At 39.6% G+C, this 20,613-nt stretch overlaps 1 protein-coding gene across 2 annotated transcripts in view; it reads right to left on the bottom strand.

The window, feature by feature from the left end:
- Nucleotides 1–20,613, bottom strand: part of Adamtsl1 (ADAMTS like 1) — a 387,047-nt gene that overhangs the window by 334,651 nt on the left and 31,783 nt on the right. The window lies entirely within an intron of this gene.

Here is a 20,613-nt window from a genome sequence, read left to right as displayed (position 1 = left end):
TCTGCAGGCCAGAAGAGGGCACCAGACCTCATTACAGATGGTTGTGAGCCACCATGTGGTTGTCGGGAATTGAACTCAGGACCTTTGGAAGAGCAGGCAATGCTCTTAACCACTGAGCCATCTCTCCAGGCCGAGATGCTCATTTTTTAAAAATCAAAAGTATTATAGATAAATATAGATTTTTTTCCCTAAGTCTCAAAGTTACTCTTCTACCACAAGACTTAATTATTGTCTAGTATGAATTTCTTCATCCTAGGCATTTGTCTAGACACAAAGCCTCATCGTAGAATTAAGTAGTCTTTCTTTCCTTCCTCCTTCCCTCCTTCCCTCCTTCCCTCTCTCCCTCCCTCCCTCATTTCCTTTTTTGAAGGTTGTTAATCTATAACAATTGAGTGGGTTCCTTCATATTTAGGTGAATTAGACTTCACCTGCAGGATGAAAACCAACAGAAGCTTCGATCGGAACAGTTTCTGAGAGAAGTTAGGGCTTCAGTGAGCAGGGTTCACAGCAGCACACTCTCCTGGTGCAAATGGAAACACTTAAGAAGACCGTGCTGCGGTAAGTACTGAACCAGCTGAGCTCAGAAATGGGCTCGAGTATGATACAAACAAATACAGACACCAAATACATCACAGCCCCAAAGTGACCAACCAGGAAGTCCCATACTTGTTTTTGTCAGCACCACACTTTTAGCTACTTAACTCAAGCTCTTCTCTCAAAGAAAGGAAAATACCCTAATCACAATCTATTTTTATGAGTTATAAGTCTTTAATTTTCCTATAATAATATTAGTGTGGACTCTGGGCAACTTTTTCTCTAACATGCAAGAAACCTTCAGACTCCTCCAGTTCCCGGTTTAATTGTCTTAGCGTCAATGATCATAGTTTAGCAACCTGAGATGACAAAGATGGGAAGAGTGTGATCCCCAACACGGGCTCATTCACACATGGGGCTCTCCATTCAGGTAGCTTAGTCAGCTCTAGGGCTGCAGAAGAGCTAGGCCCTCCCTCAAGTCAACTGCTCTGAGATCACCTGCAGGAACCCAGTGTATGTGGACGACCCCAGAACAGGTCCTTTCAGGAGATAACATGGGATACCAAGCCACTCAGCTCTTGAAGAGACAGGCCACACATCCGCAAGTTCTGGGGGCTCATTGTCTTAAACTAGGTTTAAAGTGGATGCACTTAAGGCTGCTGCTCTCCCATTTGAGGGAAAACTTGATTCAAAGCCACTCAAATTCAGCAAATAATGCATCCCTAATGCACACAATCACTAATAAAAAAGTAACTTTAAAATGTCATATTTGGTTTCTAGCCATAAATAAAGGACATTGAGCCTATAATTCGCCATCCTAGAGAAGCTAAATAAGAAGGTGAACCCAAAGAAAAACATATAGGCATCCTCCTGAATATTAACCTTCATCAGGCGATGAAAGGAGACAGAGACAGAGACCCACATTGGAGCACCGGACAGAAATCTCAAGGTCCAAATCAGGAGCAGGAGAGAGAGCACGAGCAAGGAACTCAGGACCGCGAGGGGCGCACCCACACACTGAGACAATGGGGATGTTCTATTGGGAACTCACCAAGGCCAGCTGGCCTGGGTTTGAAAAAGCATGGGATAAAACCGGACTTGCTGAACATAGTGGACAATGGGGACTACTGAGAACTCAAGATCAATGGCAATGGGTTTTTGATCCTATTGCACGTACTGGCTTTGGGGGAGCCTAGGCAGTTTGGATGCTCACCTTACTAGACCTGGATGGAGGTGGGCGGTCCTTGGACTTCCCACAGGTCAGGGAACCCTGATTGCTCTTCGGGCTGATGAGGGAGGGGGGACTTAATTGGGGGAGGGGGAGGGAAATGGGAGGCGGTGGCGGGGAGGAGGCAGAAATCTTTAATAAATAAATAAATTTAAAAAAAAATGTCAGGTCTAACAGATAGTCCAGCGGTTCAAGTGCTTGCTATACAAGCATGAGGACATGACCTTGGATGGGCAGAACCCACGTGCTAGTTTGAGACAGCAGTGGGAGCCTGTAAAACACCGAGAGCATGGAGACTAATGGCTCCTGGAGGTTTGCTGCCCAGCCAGTCTAGACAAACCAGTAAACAGCAGGTCCAGTGACAGCGAGAGACTCGATCTTAAAAATTAGGCTTGAACAAAAGAGGAAGACAAACCAATGCTGGCTTTTGACCTCCACAGACAAACACCCAAGCATGCACACCTATACACAGATGTATCCAAACACATATACACACCGCCTGCAAGCACGCGCAACATATACACATACCAAAACAAGTCCCAAGAGGAGATAGGGATCCTGGTGTTCGGGGACTTTCAAAAGCACATGAAATGCTCACATTTATCCTGTGAGCATTTGGTTGAAAAGTCCTGACATCCCATACGGACCAGCTGTCTGTGTTCTGCTGCCTCTTTCATAAATGATACATCAATTTTCCAAACAACTCGGCATTGAGGAGGACACTTTTATCCTGACATCTATACAAGCCAAACTATTATGACAACTTAAAGCATGTAACTTTTGAAAATGTTCTCTGCTGTAACAATGCAGTGAGCTGGCTGGGACAGATAGCCCTGGGTCACACCAAGGCATCACAACCTGTCATAATCTCCAAAGTGGCCCAAGGAGTCAAAAGTCAATTCCACTTTAAAGCTGCCTTTTCAAAGCAGTTTTAAACTGACGGAGGGGCTGGTGGGAACATAAATTAGGAAACAGAGTTACAAGAATTTGTTACATATTTTTGTAACCTCAGTTTTATATTTCAACACTTCTGCTCCATAACAACTTCCCGTTAGAAGCACACACTGAATGCACTGCCAACTTGGAGACCCTGACTTTTGTGTATAGAGAGGGAGGGGGAGGACGGGAGGGAGGGATGGAGGGAGATTAAAAACTAATGTGGAGGCTAAATTAGATATAAATGGAAATTAAATAGGTTGAGGAAAAGCACTGTAAATTGGCCCTCCCCATGGCTGTGAGATCTCCTTTCAACCCCAGACAATTAAGAAAGTTTCTGGACTTTTGGTAGATTCCTGAGACACAGTTAGGGGGCTGTAGACAAGCAAGAATCTTCCTTGCTGAAGTTTGGAGTGTGTTGTATGAGTTTCAAATGGTTTTATTTGCTATTATGAGTGTCTGGTACATTCTAAATCACAGTTAGAAAAAAATCACAGCCAAGTTGTTTCCCCAAACAAGTTTGATTTTACATATATGTCCTGTTCTTCAAGGAAGGGTGCACTGCAACAAACCAGCACGCATTCACAAACACCGCCAGACTCTGTGAAGTTGGTCCTTATCACTTTGTAGACACAGCCCGGTGTTGAGGGCTATTGCTGGAGATGGCTTTAAGTATTCCTGAGGATTCTAGTTAAATACCATAGCAGGGCAGGTACTGTAGGTGTCCTGGACTTTACTTCAGGACAAGAGGCCTAGTGACCATAATTCCAAAGCACTAGAGCACATGGCTCTGCACCTGCCCAGGCAATTGCCCATTTTCAGAAAATCTCATTTTGTCTCTTGGTGATCTATGTGCCTGCTTTATGAGCCACAGTGTTAGCAAGACACTTGTACTGTTAGCATTCTGTAAGCATTTCATGAGATTCTGTAAGCATTTCATGAGATCAGGGAGGGAGAGAGGGAGAGAGGGAGGGTAGGTGATGTAATGGTGAAAGGGAGAGGAGAGGAATAGTGAAGGAAACACCATGAAGATAATTTCAAGCCAGGCAGAACTTGCAACATTGCATTTGTCCTGATTTTTGAACACCAAATCCTAATTAAAGTCTTTCTTCAACAGCTAGAGATGAAAGTTAAAATGAAACTAAGTAGCTACCCAAGGGTATCACCTCTCCCTCTCCTCTGTGGCTGTCTTAATGTACTGACACCACGATGCCTTCTTACCCAATGCTTTTGCCGTCTTTGAGAGATGGGGACTGGGGAGGCGGGGATGGGGTAGAGTGCTGCCTTTGGCCTGCCACCCACCTGTAGGATGGACATTCACACATGCCCTAAAGTTTACAGATGCTTTTATATTTGCTTGATAGCCAAAAGAGAATAAAAAATAAAAACAAACGTGTTTTAGCAACATGTCCAAAGTCTCCATCTTCTCCATGAGGAAAATGTTTCTTATGAAAATCTAGTTCTTTCTCTAATAGTCTCACCAGCTATAACACTTGAGCTGAGAATTTATGAAATATTTTGGCCAGAGAAAAAATTCTTCAGGCTTTCCATATTCCACAGACATCTAACAAATTGGGGTCCTGGACAATTTACAGTAGTTTTCCTTTGGTCATTTCTACTGGGCTGGTCAATGTAGCTAGTGTCTAGAGCGCTTCCCCAGCAAACGTCAGGCCCTAGCTGATACAGTAAGAACTTCAGGTTTCTGTCCCTTTAGCTACCCAGCAGCAAAACGGGCTGTAGCAATACATCTGGAATGAAGGTGTCTCTTTTTCAGGGTCACAGATTTTGATTCTTAAAGATGAAGGTCACCTTCAATATTCCTTCAACACACATTTACCGAATTCCTATATTGTTCCAGGCGAGGAGTGCTTATCTTGAGTGAGCACACTGAACCCTATCTAGTGAGGGTCACACAGAGAGAAAAGACTGGAGCCAAGATTTGAAGTCAATTGTTTTATGACAAAGCGGCATGACAACTGTCTCAGAAGTAATGGAACTTCCACTTGGGAACTCTAATCCTCTAACCTTTTTCAGGCTTTACCCAGACTGAGAGTCCAATCCCAGACCCAAGGTGGAGCCTGGCTCTGTAGCTCTCCGAGAGAGCAATGGTGTGATGATCATGCATGGATCTGCTCTCACCTAGGGCTCCACAGCTATCTTTCCTGCCCTTAGGTAAAACATCCCCCACCAGTGCACATTATTCTGATATTCCTATTTTTCTCTTACTATCTAAGCCCTCCCCATATATGTATCCATCCTTTATCTGCCTAGCTACTTATCTTTCATTTATCTCAGTGACTAAAACTAAGCAAATCAGTTTCATAACTTTATCTTCTTTAAAATATTTATTTTGAGGATTTTATACATGAATACAATGTATTTTTATCATATTGACCATCTGTCCCTTCACACTCTTCCAATGTCCCCCACACTTTCTCAAATTTATGTATGAGTTCCTCTGTAGTTATTATTATAACATATAATATATGTCCTACTGTGTCCAATTTGTATTGCTTGTATATGTGTAGATATAGGGTTGACTACTTGGGCATGGGAAACAGATCAGGGAATTTGCCTCTGAAGAAAATGGATTTTTCTTCAACCTCTTGTAGCTCTTCAAATAGGGGTGGGATCTTGAGGGCATCCCCTTCTATTCAGGGTGGGGGTACATGGAATGGTGTGGCTTTCTGTTGGTCTTATTCAGGCAACTGTATTTTTGAGAGTCCATTTAAGTAGATCCAGAAAGTGCTTTCCTTTCTTAGCTATACAGTCAAAGGGAATCAATAGGGTGAATGGTGAATGTAAGGGAAGAGCTAAAAACTCAAATCCTCTATAAGAGGTTAAATGATGCCTTAGAAATTTTATATAAACCATATAACCCCCTGAGACCCTGCTCCAGTCAATCACCAATAGCATCAGCAGCTTTTCTGTTGTTCTGTTTTAAAACAGGGAGTCATGTAATCTAGGCTACACTCAAACTAGCTATGTAGGCAAGTACTATCTTGAATTTCTGATTCTCCTCTTAAGTACTGAGGTTATAAATATGCTGTATTATGACTAATGATCTGGAGGCTTAAAGGACCATTTTACTAAGCTTAATCTATGTACTGAAAGAATATCTAAAAAAATCACTTGGTATATTTGCCGCTTTGTACCTTGATTGTACATCTACCCAAAAACATCATTCATGTGACCCACTGGGACCACAAGACCCTTACCACCCTCATATCATGATATGCTAACATCCATGCCTCTCTTCCATATAGCAGACAGGGTCACGTTCTGGAAAATGGAGTGAAGAATTTTAGCACAAAAGGAAGAGAATTGCTTCTTTATTATCAAAATTTAAAGGCAAAACTTCATTTTTTTTCTTAATTTGATATGTAGTTCTAACCCAGACACACATCAAATACCACTTAAAGAGCTTAAAAAAATCCTAATGGCAGGGACTACCTCCACAGAGTTTTTTTTTTTAATTGAATTGGTCTCCTTAGAAGCCAAAATATTTGTGTTTTCCAAAGCTTTCTCTGTGAGTTTAAAGCAAAGTTAGGGAAGGATAGCAAAAGAAGGCATGCGACACATGCAATATCAACAGATGCAGAAAAACTGTTCAGTCTTTCATGATAAAACTCCCCAAAAGTATCCCTACTACCCTTTCCTGCTCATTCTTCTTTTGACTTCTACTTAATCCCTTTTACCCTCTTCTGCTTTCAGAGTCTTCTAAAGTCAACTAATATGAGAAAAAAATCATATGACATCTCTTTTTGTGTCTTTTTCTTTTTGCTTAACATAATGGTTTCCAGTTGCGTCCATTTTCTTACAAAGGATGTGATTTCATTCTTCTTTATGACTGCATAAAACTCCATTGCAATATATTGCATATATTCACATATGGATAAAATTATATACATACATATAATTTCTTTTATTCACCTATTGATAGGCACCTATGCTGATTCTATAACTTAGTTATTATGAATTAAGTTGTGATGAGCAAGGTACGCACGCACAGCTTTGACATGATTTTACTGCTGTTGGACACAGGCCCAGGAGGGGTAAACCGAGGAAACTAAAACCTCCATACTGTTTTCCATCGAGGGTATACAAATCTGCATTCTCACCAACAGTGCAGAAGTGGGTGTTCATGAAAAGGGAACACTTGCGCATGAATGGGAAGAGTATAAAATAGTGTCCCATATGGAGTAAAGTAAGTAAATCCCTCAAAATATTAAAAATAGAAATACTACATGGTCTGCAAATCCTTTATCCAGACACTTGCCTATCAGTAGTAAAATCAATATTGAAGTGCTGTGTCTGTATTCTCTGTGCACACTGCGGCACTGCATATAGTAGCTAAGATGTTTTTTGTATTGTTTTCTTGTTTTGAGCTATATGTTTTTTTGCACTTCCCTCCCCTCTTCTCCCTTCCCCTTCAACCCTTTCCCAAGGTCTCTATGCTCCCAATTTACTCAGGAGATCTTGTCTTTTTCTACTTCCCATGTAGATTAGATCCATGTATGTCCCTCTTGGGGTCCTCTTTGTTGTCTAGGTTCTCTGGGATTGTGAATTGTAGGCTGTGTTTTCTTTCATTTATGTCTAAAACCCACTTATGAGTGAGTACATGTGATATTTGTCTTTCTGGGTCTGGGTTACCTCACTCAATATGATGTTTTCTAGATCTATCGATTTGTCCGCAAATTTTAAGATGTCATTATTTTTTTTTCTGCTGTGTAGTATTACACTGTATAAATGTAGCACAGTTTCCTTATCCATTCTTCAGATGAGTGGAATGTTTCCAGATTCTGACTATGACAAATAATGCTGCTATGAACATAGTTGACCACATGTCCTTGTGGTATGATAGAGCATCCTTTGGATATATACCCAAAAGTAGTATTACGGGATCTCGAGGTAGGTAGTTTCCTAATTTTCTGAAAAATTGCATACTGATATCCAAAGTGGCTGTACCAGTTTGCACTCCCACCAGCAATGCAGAAGTGTTCCCTTTTCACCACAACCTCTCCAGCATGAGTTGTCATCAGTGTTTTTGATCTTAGCCATTCTTACAGGTATAAGATGGAATCTCAGAGTTGTTTTGATTTGCATTTCTCTGATGACTAAGAATGGTGAACATTTTCTTAAGTGTCTTTCAGCCATTTTAGGTTCCTCTGTTGAGAGTTCTCTGCTTAGATCTGTACTCCATTTTTAAATTGGATTATTTTTTTGATTACCAATTTCTTGAATTCTGTGTATATTTTGGAGATCAAACCTCTGTCTGATGTGGGGTTAGTGAAGATCTTTTCCCATTCTGTAGGCTGACATTTTGTCTTGTTGACCGTGTTCTTTGCTTTACAGAAGCTTTTCAGTCTCAGGAGGTCCCATTTATTGTTTCTCTCAGTGTCTGTGCTGCTGGGGTTATATTTAGGAAGTGGTCTCCCATGCCAATGCATTCAAGTATACTGCCCACTTTATTTTCTGTGAGGTTCAGTGTGGTTGGTTTTATGTTGAGGTCTTTGATCCACTTTGACTTAAGTTTTGTGCATGGCAATAGATATGGATGTATTTTCATTCTTCGACATTTTGATATCCAGTTATGCCATTTGTTAAATATGTTTTTTGCCATTTTATACTTTTTGCTTCTTTGTCAAAAATCAGGTGTTCATAGGTGTGTGGATTGATATCCGGTCTTCTATTCGATTCCATTGGTCCTCCTGTCTGTTTTTATGCCAATACCAGGCTGTTTTCAGTACTCAAGAGTACTGTTTTATGTGGTTAAGGATACTAAGGGAAAGAGTGACATTAAGCTTTCTTACTAGAGTTTAAAGAAGATTAGTAGTATCAAAGAGGTAGTGCATACGTATGTGTGTGGGGGTAGTGTGTATTGTGTGGGTAGTATGTATGTGTAATATGTGTGGTGGGGGTAACTGCAAGACTTTGTTTAGCTCAGTCTAGGTTCAAACCTGAGTTATCTGCTCTACACTGCAAAGGCACAATTGCTTGAACTGACCTTTGTTTTACAGTACAAGATTTAATTCAGTATACTGTTGTTTTCTTATTTCTTCTTGAACTACAGATTAAGAACATGAACGTACATTGTAAAATCATGTATGTAAATTAAAAGCAAACTATGAAACACTGAAGTATCTGCTGTTTGTTAACAGTGGAACAAAAAAAGTAGAATACTGCTTAAAAAGAAATTAGGAAAATAAAAGAATTTCCTAGTTAATGTAGATAGTGTAGAAAATGATGCAGGATAAAAAAACCAACACGTATAAAAGCAAATGCCTATCAAGTTTACTATTCACAAAATTGGGAGAAATCCTCTTCTTAAAATACTTCCAACTACAATCACTGTAAACGCAATGATAAGATCGTAACTGGTTCATTTCTAGAGGCTGACTCTTTTTCTCTGCGAATTCTCACTCTATTTGTACCTAGTAATTTACCTGACATAGTGAGAGTGTGATAAATATTGGATGAATGAATTAAAATTGAGAGGAAATAAAACTTTACAGGGGCTATTGAACAAACCAAATAAGGAATTCTTACATACAAAGGGGGAGGGGAAGCATATTATAAAGAGTTACAAATTCTCAAAATAACAAGTAAAGGTTTAAACCAAGCACATTTCTCAATCGTCTCTCATTCCAACAAACTGGTTTATGGGATAAACCATAAATTGGTCCTAAACATTCAGTCATTACCCTTTATGCATGCCTATCCTGAAAGGAGATCATATCTTGGAACAATACACTCCTAAGATATATAGCCTGGAATATCTGAAGTCCTGGTAATACGCTTAGACTAGGCATTGACCCAAAAAAGTAAGAGGAAGGCAACCTCAAACCTCTTAAACATATGTCCTCATGAGCAATCTCCTGTCACAGAATGAAAAGACCACCTTATATGAATGGCACGCAGACTCAGACCTATTCTGAACTTGGATATCTTTCTTTAAACAAAAACTAAAATGTTTTTAAGAAAAATAATGCTCACCACATACAACATTAGATGAAGAAAGGCACCTAGTTCCTGTTTCAAAGTTCACTGGAGCTACATGCTTTAAAATAATAAAATGAAACTCAAGATCTTTAATTGGATGATGAAGATAAAATGTCATTAAAAGGACAATAAGTATGCATTTAAGAAGCCAAATCTTATCATTGAAACATTTTATTTGGGTATTTATACAATGCAGAAACTGCTTGCCAACTAAATTCTAAATTTATGTAAGTATCAATATTTTCATGGGGGAAAATCTGTGTTGGCAAATTCAAAGACTTTAGCTTGCTTTCCCTAGTATTATTGCTATAAAAGGGGGTTTCAAATAATCTTCCCCATTCCTATGGAATAAGACTCCTTGAAGCTATTTATCTTAATTTTTCTGTGTTTATGTTGACATCATTCTGGCAGCACATCTTTTTGGAATAATACAATAACCTTAATCGTTTTTAGGCACTCTGCATAATGTAGTGATGATTTTTATCTCTCGCTCATCTGATAATTTTGTCTAACTCAAATATTCAATTCAAAATGTATTAGCTTTTGAAAAATACCATCATTCTTTATAAGTACATATTTTTATCATTTATCTATATCTATCTATCCATCTGTCTGTCTCTCTGTCTGTCTATCTATCTACTGTCATCTATCTATCTCACTCAAGTACATTATTCAACCAGTATTTTAATGAATATTCATATTCTTAATGTGCTGATTGATATATAGAATTGACCATAGATTAATCAATTTGTTAGGTTGATTTAGCTTTTCAAAAAATAAAAAGAGCTCTCATAAGGTGTTTACATCTTTTTAAGCTAACTGCTCAAAGTTTAACTTTGTTCTTCAGAACATGCAGCTCTTTGACTCATCGCCATCTCAAATGAGCTGCAGTTTCCCTCTTGACCTCGGACTTGGCATGGACCAACCACAGTGGTACAGATGATGTTACTCACGGTATTAAATGCCTGAGGCATCTGGAACTCCTTATGGGCAAAGCTAAGGGAACTGACTGAAGACAAATCTGGAGTCCTCAGAGATGGCATGCACTATCAAATTTAAAAGAGAAGGTAGGAAGAAGAATTCGCTATAAACATTTGGGCACAGTTTGCGAGAAGGTGAGGAACTGGATGGAGAAGAGGCAGGTTTCCAAGGCAGTTGGCTAATTATGTAATCTACTGGAGATAAAATAAAGTACCACCACCAAGTACAAGTGAAAAATAAAAAAAAAAATCTTATATTTCACTTGGTGATGTAAGATAAGCAATAGCTACATTATCCGTGTTACTCAGTGAAACTGTATCTCATCTTACAGAATCAGCAAAGGTTGTAGGGCCAAATGAAGGTTGCAAGCAGAAGCAACTACAACAGCTCCAATATCGCATGTTAGGCAAATACAGCCCTATCTAGAAAAAGAACGAGAAGAAGCCAGGGAAGGATTGTGCTCAGTCAGTGTCTTCTGGGACCTGGCTCTGCTAGTTGGTTGAAAGCTTTATTTTCACACTGCCTAGCCTCCACCGACACCCCTTTCCATAGAGTCATCAAATGAGCACTTGGAATATTCTCTGCTCAGGTTAAAGAAGGCTTTTTGCAAGTTTTCAGTATGTCAGAGGATACAACTGACTCCAAAAACCGAGGCTGCCATCTACACCATAAAATCTGAGAAGTCTAACTCCATTTATAGTTTTATCATGCTGGAAGTCAAATAATTAGTATTTGATAGACCTAGAAAATTCAGACTTGAAAATTACCTAAGAGTTCACGTGGCCAGGGCTAGAAAATCAGCCCAGCCTTTGAATTCAGAAGGTGAATTACTTAGATTTATTTGGCCTGGATTTGAATGCTGTCCATTAAATTCCTGCCACTCCTCACTCATCTGGTTGACCTCTATGAAGAGAAAAAAAAATGTATCTTCGGCTCTTTCCCAAATTGCAAGGCTAGTGAGTTGAATTAAGATGCTTACATTTGGAATGGAGAATTGGGAAAGAACCCGGTAATGACTTCATCCCACAGAAAACAAATAAGAAAGCCACAGATGCCCGTTTATGATAGACTGCTATGGTGGTCCCAGCACTCCGTCTCTCCTACATCTCATGCTTTTTGTGCATCCCTTTTCTCTCCCAGAGACTCTTAGTTTGGATAGCAGGAGCCCAGGAAATCCTGGGAAATTCATCTAGTACAGTTCATTGGAGTATTGGGAGAAAATGGAGCAGACGTGCATTGCCTACATAAAAATAGATCGATCCAATTTAGATCAGCCAACACTTGTCTACCCAGATGGGGGCTCAAGCCCACCCAAGTCCCTCAGACCTGCCTTACCATGCCTTACCTTTACCTCATATTTCAGTGAAATATCGTGGTTACTACACTACATTATTGGGGCACTGAATAAATGACACACTGAATTGGGGCTTCCCTAACAACCTAGGTGTAAGGAGAAAGGATCAACAGCTACTGAAATAAATAGTATGGGCCATAGAGGGACTAGTTAGAAACCTTCTAATATCAAATTGGTTTGAATCATAAAGATTAACACTTACCTCTGAACAGATCTGTTTCTATATTATAAGAGTCAACTATTTCTCAATCCAACTAGAGATTAAGAGCCATATATAAATGGTTTAGCTATGGATAAATTAAGAAATATCAGAATATTTTTCATAAATATTATATTTTATTTTTATACTTCATTTAGTATTTTTACTGCTTAGAGTTTTCTATTTTGCTGAAAATTTAAATTTTTATGCCTGAGTAAAACTGATAGCTGATCTCTCTAATAGCTTTACTGAAAGTTTAGCTTTTTGAAACTTAAGGCTGCGACTTGAAAAATTGCTCCTAGACAGAGTCAGAGACCCACATTGGAGCACCGGACAGAAATCTCAAGGTCCAAATCAGGAGCAGAAGGAGAGGGAGCACAAGCAAGGAACTCAGGACCGAGAGGGGTACACCCACACACTGAGACAATGGGGATGTTCTATTGGGAACTCACCAAGGCCAGCTGGCCTGGGTCTGAAAAAGCCTGGGATAAAACCGGACTTGCTGAACATAGCAGACAATGAGGACTACTGAGAACTCAAGAACAATGGCAATAGGTTTTTGATCCTACTGCATGTACTGGCTTTGTGGGAGCCTAGGCAGTTTGGATGTTCACCTTACTAAACCTGGATGGAGGTGGGCGGTCCTTGGACTTCTCATAGGTCAGGGAACCCTGATTGCTCTTCGGGCTGAGGAGGGGGGGACTTAATTGGGGGGAGGGGGAGGGAAATGGGAGGCGGTGGCGGGGAAGAGACAGAAATCTTTAATAAATAAATAAATTTAAAAAAAAGGAAAGAAAAATTGCTCCTAGTCATCAAATAAAATCTTGACTGTAAGGAAATTACTAACAAAACCAAAAGGTTGTTGAGGTTCATAAGAACTTAAAGGATGGTGACAATGATGCTATATTCTCCTGAGGTCCTCGGTAGATTCAATCTAGACGGGGAGAACAGAGTTCTGGAGGACGAATGCTTCTGCATCGATGCCTGGGAAGCTTGTTTCAAACATTCACTCTACATACACAAGGCAGAAAGATTTGAAATCTTATTTATGAAACTTACAGTATGATTCGAAATGTCAAAAAGAGAAGCACACACCCACACATACACAGACACGTGTGTGTTTTATGATACTGTCATCCAACATTCCTCTCACTCCAAACATAGTCATCCCATGGTAAGGAAGACTGAATTCTGCATATGGGTAAGCCCAGGTAGGGAAGCACCCTAACCAGCGTTCACACAGGGCCCCTGCCAAAGTCAGTTCTCTGAGCAGCAGCTTTCAGGCATTACTTAAACAGCAGATTATTTTTTAGCCCAGCACACAGACATACAAGTAGACAAGCATGTGAATTTATTTGTACATGTGTATGCATGCATAATGCCTGTTTTCAAAAAATACAGCATACTCTAGATTTTTTTTTATTCTAACAGAAACTACCCATGGTATTTCATGACACTCTGTTTTGTGACTAAATCGTTGAGAACTTTCTAAATAAAAATAAGCATACGCATCACATGAGAACTACATCACTCAATGTGGATCTCCCAGAATCAATTCACCCCAGAGATAGCTCAGTCTTCGTTTCTCTCTTTGCAAAGTCCGTAGTGTGCCAATTGACACCACCAGGGCATAAAAGGCTAATATGGTCATATTGTGGGCTACTGTTCTCAGAAATCCATCTTCAATCACAGATTGAATAGCTGAGTCAACCTCTATATTGTTTATCTCAAGAAGAGGGGAATCTGAAGAGTTGAACCTAAATTAGTCCCCCAACACTGGTAAACTTTATATGATTGAATTGCACACGGTCTTCGTACTTGACTCTCTGATGAGTGACAGTTTTACTTGTGATGTAAATGTATCCCCTACACTTTTCAGTCTCACTCATTGGAAATTTCCAACCCAAGATAACATTCACATCACCTGGGCAATAGGAAAGTTCCTCACACCGTCTTAGTTTCCTGAGGGACATGTTTTGGCTCATTCTCATTGAATAGTCAGGGATGCTAATTGGGGAACACTAGATAACAGGCACATCTCAAATTTGTACATTTTGATGTCAGATTAGTATCAGGCATATTATCATCATGTAGCACCATGTATGGCAGATTTAGTAAGCTTTTTTTATGTTTCTGATTAAGGAAATAGGTGAATCACAAGTTGGAAAAATCTCTTCTATATGTTCAAGGTTCTGGTTGATAGGAAGCTGGCATCAAAAGAATATGAACTTGCCAGTGGAGGCAATCCAATGAACCTATCAACTATCAGAGTGGACAAGTGTCAGGACTGGTTTTGTATCTTGCAAAGTATGCCTTCTGGTCATGTTCTGCAGTATTCAGCACTTTCAATGAAAACTTGTTAGGCATCAAAATATTCTCTTTGCTGGATCTTGAGATCCAGTAAGAGCCACCAATAGGCTCCTAGTATCTCGTACACAGTGTGAAGACCCCATTTGAGAAAACGGAGGAATGCAACTCAGACCCCAATCTCAAGAGGGTATCGCGGTTATAAAAAAAAATGCTGAAACTCTCCCAGCTGGCATCTCACTGCTTTCTGCTGTGTGTTTATGAAACCTGAAGAAGAGGAGTCAGGAGAAGGCTGACAACATGCAGGCATGATCAGTCAAACGCTCAGGGAACACACTGAAGAAAGCTGGATGACAGCTGTCGGAAAATAGTGAATGCCTCCAGCGTCAAACACACGTGCAAAAGGGGGCTTTACATAGTGGAAAGGTCTGGTTCAGTTTGGGGGGTGCCCCGCTCTTAGGATGGAGGAGCAGAGGGGATCAGAAAATCAGCACTGTGCTTTCAGTAACATTTTAAAGGTCAGAAAAGAGGAGAGAGCCAAACCTCTGGCAGAGGGAGAAAAAGCCACCAGGAAAATCCTGTCTCTTGGCACTTGACCAGAGCAGTCACTGGATGTCTTTGCAAAGAAGCCCCTGCTGAGTCAGCTCCTTGGTGGCCTGAGACCCTCTGGAAAACTACACTCCCAGGAAGTTCAAAAGAAGTGTCCCAAGTCCACACAGGGAAAGCCAGCCAGCAGAACAGCTCTAGCTGCCAAAGAAGAAGCTCGTCAGAAGCACTGTGCAGGAGTCAGCAGAGAAGAAAGCTGACGAGAGCTAGAATCTGTGGGGAACATGAGCTGAGAGCTCACCTGCTCTCAGGGACATGAAGACGGCTAGCACAGGGCCAGAGCCAACATTTGCAATACAACTAAGGAAGACAGGACCAGCATATATGGCCCAACCTCCATACAGCTACAAGGGCGTGAGTGTAGAATTTGCTAGTGGTCTCCTGAAGGACCGCCCATCATTGTAACCAGCATCTTTGGTTCCATCCATGAAGGCTCAGTATCTGTGTCTGATCTTCTGGAGGTAGGCCTGGTTGAGGATAGCAAGTGGACTCAGGGGCATGATCAGCATCACAGACACACTAAAGGGAGGCTGAGAGGTACGACAGACAACTGGCAGCTCAGGAGGCTGGAAGCAGAAATCAGGCCAGGCTTGCATTTACGCACCCATCCCCCATCTAGACCTTCTCACATTTACTCCTCCTTTACTTAGCACCCAGTGTAATTCACCAGGCCAACTCTGGCCTGCTCTGTTCTTGTTCTCTCTCTGGGTCTTTTCCTCGTTCCTCATCCTTTCCTTGTTCATGCATGTCTAAAATTGTAATATCTTTAGTCAGTAAGAAGTGACCCTTTGACAAGATATGGGGTCAAAGTCCATTTTTTTTCCAGATATGAGAACAGCAACAGTTTTGTGTTTCTAGTTCCATTGGTTTGAAATTTCTCTTCTGTATTTCTTCCTAAAGTTGCATGTACCTTTGATGATGAGGTATGTGTCTAGGAGGCAACAATTATAAACACAATTAAGTAATAATTACATTATAGATAGGAAAGTCTACTGACATAGGAGACAGAAGACCTGTACAGTCTTGTAAATGGGTACAGAAAGACACATGAAAGTTTTGAGTATTGGGAGTATAAAATCTTAGACAAAAGGGTCAGCTTCTGTTTCATTGTTTTAGGTTATATGGTTGCATGTCTTTCCCTTTCTTTTCATTCTTTCTTTACCCAAATGGCTTCAATTCCTCCCCATCCCTTCTATTCTCCGGTCTATGTATGTTTTCCTTCTCTTCTCTTTTCATTGTGCCTAATACAAATCATTAATGTTTGGCTGCTTTTTTTATTTCCTACTTTTATGCATTGCAACCAGTGCATCAGCACACATAGTACTATCAGTGTTTATTCACTTCTTAAAACAATTGGTGCTTAAAGCATAATTGCTTTTTATTTGACTATTACCGTACATTCATAGTGAGTCTGCCTTTTAATAGAGACTGTTTTTTGTAGACCTATTCTGTTCTCAAGGGAGAGCTGAGGAGCAAGGCTGGCATCCTGGATACCAGTCCAGCAGAGGAAACCAACATCTTAATTCTTCTATAACCTCATCCCTCTTGACCATCGACACTTCTGATGAAAAATAAGATGATTGAAAAAAGATCGCAACCAATCACCCAATCTTATATATAAGCCTCAAAACAAAGATCAAAAGAAACATGAACGACCATGGTAATGTGACTCCTCCAAAAGTCACTAACTCTGCATTAATGGCTTCAATGGAGCTAAATTAGGAAAAATCACAACGAATTCAAAAGAATGATTCTAAATATGTCAGAAGAAATGAGAGAGAACACAAATCCTCAAAGTATACAAACAGACATTTAACTGAAAGAAGGAGGCCAGTACAGTACATGAAAGTGAAGTCCAGGAATATGAAATACAAAAGAGAAAGAACACGGAAAATGAAAACTCAACCTGCCAAACCTAAAGCTCCATGGAAAGTCTGGGTAACAGAATGGGTCAAGGAAAGACAGAGTATCAGTGCTTGAAGACAGGTAGGGAATCTGGGAAATTCAGAGACACTGAGAAAGATAAATATATTTAAATGTGTAATAGAACACACAAGGCCTATAGGACACTACAAAAAGTTTAAATCTGCAGGTCATGGGCAAAGAAGGAGACAAATGTTATGCTAAAGGCAAGGCAAACATTTTATATTTTCCATTTCATTGAAAATAGATTGTTTTCAACATATTATATAATATATCCTAATTACAGAGTCCCCTCCCTATCTCTACTCCTCCCAGTTTCTCCCCACCTCATCTCCCATTGGGATCCATTCCCTTTCTGTCTCTCCTTAGAAAATAATAGGCTTCTAAGAGATACCAACAAAACATAACAAAATAAAATATAATATAAAACAAGAACCATCATATCAGAGTTGGATATGACAAACCAACATAAGAAAAAGAGCCTAAGAGAGGCACAAGAACCTACTTGTTCACTTACTGAGGAGTCCCGTAACGACACTAACCTGGAAGCCATGACATATATGCAGACGGCTGGTGCAGACCCCTGCAGGTCCTGTGCCTGCTGCCTCTGTCTCTGTAAGTTCAGAGGAACTTTGCTCAATTGATTTTGATCAGTGGTTCTAACCTTGTGGGTTGCAACCCCCATAGGGGTCACACAAAAGATATCCTGCATTTACAAAATATGTTATGATTCATAGCAGTAACAAAATTACAATTATGAAGTAGCAACAAAGTAATTGTATGTTTGGGGATTAATCTATGACTCTTCAGAGAATTGTGTTTTGTAAAATTTCATGCATCCATGTTCAGTACATACATGTCTAAAATTGTAATATCTTTGGTCAGTAAGAAGTGACCCTTTGACAAGATACCAGGTCAAAGCCCATTTTTTTTCAGATATGAGAACAGCAACAGTTTTGTATTTCTAATTCCATTGGTTTGGAATTCCTTTTCTTTTTTTTTCCTCCTAAAGTTACATGTACCTTTGATGATGAGGTATGTTTCTAGGAGGCAACAATCATAAACACAATTAAGAAATGATTGTATTATAGATAGAAAAGTGTCTACTGGCATAGGAGATAGGAGATCTGTACAGTGTTGTAACTGGGTACAGAGAGACAGGAAAGTTTTGAGTATTGGGAGTATAGAACCTTAGCAACTTATGGGCAGGGTTGTTATTTGAAAAAAATTAAAAAGCAAAAGCTAACAGCAATGCTTATGAAATTACTCCACAGAACAGACAGGAAGGAATGTTATAAAACTCTTGTTTTATGAAGCCAGCATTATCCTGATACCAAAACCAGACAAGCTACACAGAAAAGAAACTTAAAGACTGAGTTCCCTGATGAACATAAATGCGAAAATTCTTAATAAAATATTTGCAGAAAGAATCTGAGTTCATATTTAAAAGATTATTTACCCTGATTAAGTTGGCTTTATCCATAGATGTAGGGATGGCACAACATGTATAAGTTCAAGGAATTATATCACATAAATGTGTATAAGGACAGAAATCACATGATCATCTCAACAGATGTAGGAAAGGCTTCTTTCTACCCTAGCATCGCTTCATAGGAAAGACAGGAGGAGACTATGAGAAACTGACCTCAATATGGTAAAGACTGGATGGTAGACTTCAGTTCAACAGTTTACTTATCAGGGAAAGCTCAAGCATTCTCACTAAACTCAAGAACAAGACAAGTATGGCTGCCTTTCCAACTCTCACAAAGTGTAATACTTAAAAGTCTTAGATATGGGAATACACAAGAAGAAAAAAAATAAAGCTACATCACCTCTGAGTCCAAGTCAACATATCACAGAGACACCAGCACATCAAAGGTTATAGCCACACTAGCCACTAAGTGATGAAACCAAACAGAGGAACAGATACAGAATATGCAGAACACGTATAATACAATTTTTACAGTCAAAAAAGAATAGTTATGTCTTTTGCAGGAAAATGTGTGCAATTGGGCTCAATCCTATTCGTCTCAGAAAGACAAATACTGTCTATTTTCTCTCACTTGGGATCCCTATGCTTTAAACAGATACATAAACTTATCTATGTATACATGATGTGAAAATAGACATAAAACTCTCTAAGTGCAGAAAAGGACATCTAAAAAACGAAAAAGGGCCAAAAAGAACAGTAGGGTGCTGTGCACTGAATGTGCTCCACATACAATATACACTTGCATGAAACCTTTTTAAGTTAAGACTTAAAAATGTCTAAAAGAATCAATCAGTGTAGAGACATATTCTTCTGTTTCACACTTTATATTGCACAGTGACTTTGATCAAATGTTCCTTCTTCATGCTGCCTTTAACACTTTTCATTGTCAAATAAAATCTTTCATTAAAAAATACTGCCGTGGTACTTTATACTTTATAGTTTGGAGACAAATCGAGTCATAGACCACACAGCTCAGAAAGCAGATTTGAATTATTATTACTCTTAGTAAAAACTTTCCATTCTAAGGCCCTGAGCATTTTCCATTCTGCCTAGAAGCTGCTAGCACCTTCTCTCCCTATGTTACCTTTCTCACTAGTCACATTACAATTTCTAGTGATGTCTCTGTCTTTCCCAACCTTTTATTAAAGTTCATCATTTATTGAGCTCAACAGCTTTAAGGAATATCTGGCTATTAAAAAGTCTATAGAAACAAAGCCAACATCTGATGTGGGATTCCCCTCTTGTGCTATAAATATCATTAGTTAATAAAGGAACTGCTTTGGGCTTATAGCAAAGCTATAGGGGAGCAGAGCTAGGCAGGGAAAACTAAACTGAATGCTGGAAAAAAGAATGGCAAAGCCAGGGAGAAGCCATGGAGCTGCTGGCCAGAGACAGACGCTGGGAACTTTACCAGGTAAGTCACTGCCATGTGGCGATATACAGATTAATGGAAATGGGTTAAATTAAGATGTAAGAGTTATCCAATAAGAAGTTAAAGCTAGCAATTATACTTTTTTTAATTTTTTTTATGTGACTGTTTCTTTTTTTTTTTCCAGCATCTTAGACTGTAACATTCAAATTTAAAATAGCATCCCCAAGATGAATTGTTGGCAGAACAATAATACAGTTAGATACCCCAGGAATGAGACTGTGTTTGTGTCTTACGGCAGTGACAGCTCGAGATCCTGAAAATAAACATCACTTTTCTCCCCCTGGTCCTTATATGTGAAGTGGCCACTTTGATCCTAGAAAACCCCCATTTTGTTGGCTTACACAAAGACAATGTATTCTATGGAACCAACAGTCTCTCTCTGGGTTTAACTCTGTCATGAGCTAACTCATGGTCTGTAGCCAGTAACGGATAAATGATTATAGACATTGCTGGAATTGAGGCCCTCAAAAAGTAGGCTGACCCTGTCAGCAGGGGATGATGAGAGTTCCCTTTTATAAGTGAATACTCAAAAATCTTTTGGGGAACACATTCATAGTTTCATTTTGAGTCATCTTTCAGTGTACTGAAAATACTAAGCTTATTAAATACAATTTGTTTA

Source organism: Microtus ochrogaster, chromosome 10, assembly GCF_000317375.1.
Source record: "Microtus ochrogaster isolate Prairie Vole_2 chromosome 10, MicOch1.0, whole genome shotgun sequence".
NCBI lineage: Eukaryota > Metazoa > Chordata > Mammalia > Rodentia > Cricetidae > Microtus > Microtus ochrogaster.
This window is presented reverse-complemented; position numbering and strand designations above follow the sequence as displayed.